Source organism: Nicotiana attenuata, chromosome 5 (genome assembly GCF_001879085.1).
Source record: "Nicotiana attenuata strain UT chromosome 5, NIATTr2, whole genome shotgun sequence".
Lineage (NCBI taxonomy): Eukaryota > Viridiplantae > Streptophyta > Magnoliopsida > Solanales > Solanaceae > Nicotiana > Nicotiana attenuata.
In genome coordinates this window covers 12,134,400-12,137,195 of record NC_031993.1, presented here as the reverse complement: position 1 = coordinate 12,137,195, position 2,796 = coordinate 12,134,400, and positions in this window count along the sequence as shown.

The following is a 2,796-nucleotide window of genomic DNA, read 5'->3' as shown; positions in this document are numbered from 1 at the left end:
TCAACAACCGTCAAAATTTCAATAAAAAATTGGGTAGAGAGAAAACTGACTACACTAAGATTTTTTTTTATTTCTATCAATGGTGATTGATAATTCCATTAATTCCCCGGCAACGGCGCCAAAATTTGGTCACGCCCAACTATGCCTTATAAAAAAGGACTATGCGGACGTTGCAAATATAACCTGAGTATTATGCCCAGAGTCGAATCCACAGAGAATTAACCTATCAATCACTTTCTTTAGACCTACTAAACTCTTTAGAATCAATTTTCCAAACGTTGAGAATCACAGTTGAGGGTGTTTTTACTAACTAAGATTAACAGTAAGTAAATAGCTGTAAACTAAGATGCTAAGTTGTAAACAATAATGAGAAAACGCTAAGGTAATGATTTCCCCTATTGATGGAATTCCTTATGTTTATGTTTCATACAAATTCACCAACACATTCCTATCAATCATGAACGCTCTTCTTACCGTAAATCTCTCCCGAGTAATCACAATAATGTACTAAATGCACTCTCCCGAGATACACTAGCTAGCTTTGTTTATCACAGTTCACTTAAGATTGCACCCAAGGCTTTGTTATTCCTAATCCCGCCTTTAAACCCGCAATTACAGATCCCTCTTATACTTTGGGAGTGGTGTTGTTCAACATTCACCTAAATATGCACTCTCTCCCGAGTTATACACACTAAATAGGCACAGCTAATTGAGGATCCTGTCAATTAACTACAACAAACACGTAGCTGAACAAATAGAAATTAAAACTGGCAAACTGTATTCACATAAACAAGAAGTTCATCCTTCAATAGGTTCCATCAACACCCTAGACAAAAGATTTAGCTACTCATAACTATGGGTAAATCAAGAACTAAAGGATTCATAATCATGAATTTCAAGAAAATAAAGAAGAAAAGAAATAAAGATGTTTTGGGTGATCTCTCACAATTGTTTTTCTTGCCAAAGTACTCTCAAAATATGTTACATGCCTCCTTTGGGCGAATCCTAGTATTTAAATAGGGTTTTGGGCTAAGAATTTCGGAATTTGCACTTCAGTCCATCAGGTTTCCGTCGCCTGTCGTGGTCCTACCCCGCCAACGTTGGGACCGCGGCCAAGAGGCCTCTCTGAATCTCATCTCACCGCGGTCCGGCCGCGCCCACGCTGGGACCGCGGCCAAAAGGCTTCTCTGTATCTTGAATAGCAGCTCACCGTTGTCCGGCCGCGCCAACGCTGGGACCGCGGCATTCCACCTCCAGACCTCGTTTGTGTATTTCAAATGGTTCACTTGGCGACTTTGATGCGATTGGCTTCTTTTTCTTCCATAAGTGTTACAAAACCACTTCATAGCCTTCTTCTAATGCATGACACTTGAAAAATATGAAAAGCACTCATAAGAGCATTTTGCTATCACCTTCACAATAAAAACTCTACAAGAAAGTGGTTCTTTTGGGGCTTAATCATCGTTAATTTCACCTATTATCAACGAGCATGTAATTTTCTCATACTTTTATTTGGTCCTTTAATGTTTTGGTAGAGTAGTATAGTCGCAGATAGTTGTAGCAATATTCTAGAGAAATCATATGCTCTGTTGGTATACATATATACCATATTGGTATCACATGATACTAGAAGTCTTTTTCGCTACTTATACTTTTGTTCTATTTTTAAATATTTTATTATCATTTTTATTCTAACGAGTATATATGGAGATTTGGTTGCCGTAGATTATGTTTTCTTGCTCTATAACTGGTTGTATTACTGCTAATGGTAGAGTGTGTACTGATATTTATAGGAAAGGAGATCAAGGTTTGCATGGCAATCACGTGTTGATTCTTAGAATCTGATTATGTAATTTATGGTGCTCAACAGCAGTCAATGTGATATTTAGAATATTAGATCAAGTAACAACTGATACTATTTCAGTTTAATAATTACATTTAAAAAATGAGAAAGAAAAATAAAATAAAAGGTATATTATACTAGTTATATTAAAAAAATGTGAAAGAATATTTACTATATCAATAATATTTCTTATTGTATGAAAAAACAATAATAAAAAATTTATAAAAACGGTAAATAAAATTAGATTATGAAGAGAAAAGCAATATAAAAAATTAAATAAAGTTAGAAAAGGAAAAAAGAAAAAAATAAGAAGAAAACTAGAAAAAAGAAAAGCATAAAAGAAAAGAAAAAAGAAAAAGAAGAAGAAAAGAAGCATAGAAATAAAAAAGAATTGGAGAATAAAGAAAAAATTCCCTACAAAAATTACTATGGGTACGAAATGTAATTAGTTTATGGGTAGAAAAATAAATGGGTAGACAAGGGTAAATAATTTTATTTTTGTGGGTAACTGTGTCAAAACCCCCATACTATTGGGTTATCTATACCCCTATTGTCATGCTTTGAAACAAAAATACCCCTATTTTTGGATGGAGTGCCACGTGGCAACACCAGATTAAAACGACCCATTTCTTTTTTTTTTTTCCGACCCATTTTTAAAAAAACCCACAACCCGACCCCTATTTTCATTTTTCCAGTTTTTTTTAAATTTCAGTTTTTAAAAAACTAAAATATTTTGTTAAAATAAATATTTTTTCCGTTTTTACAAATATGTTTTTCCAGTTTTTAAAAAACAAAATTCTTTTAAAAAACTGAAAAATGAAAAAAATATTTTTCAAAAACGAAAATATTATGTTGAAAATAATTTTTTCAGTTTTTAAAAAACGAAAATATTTTGTTGAAAATAATTTTTTCGGGTTTTTAAAAAACAAAAATATTTTGTTAAAAACCGAATT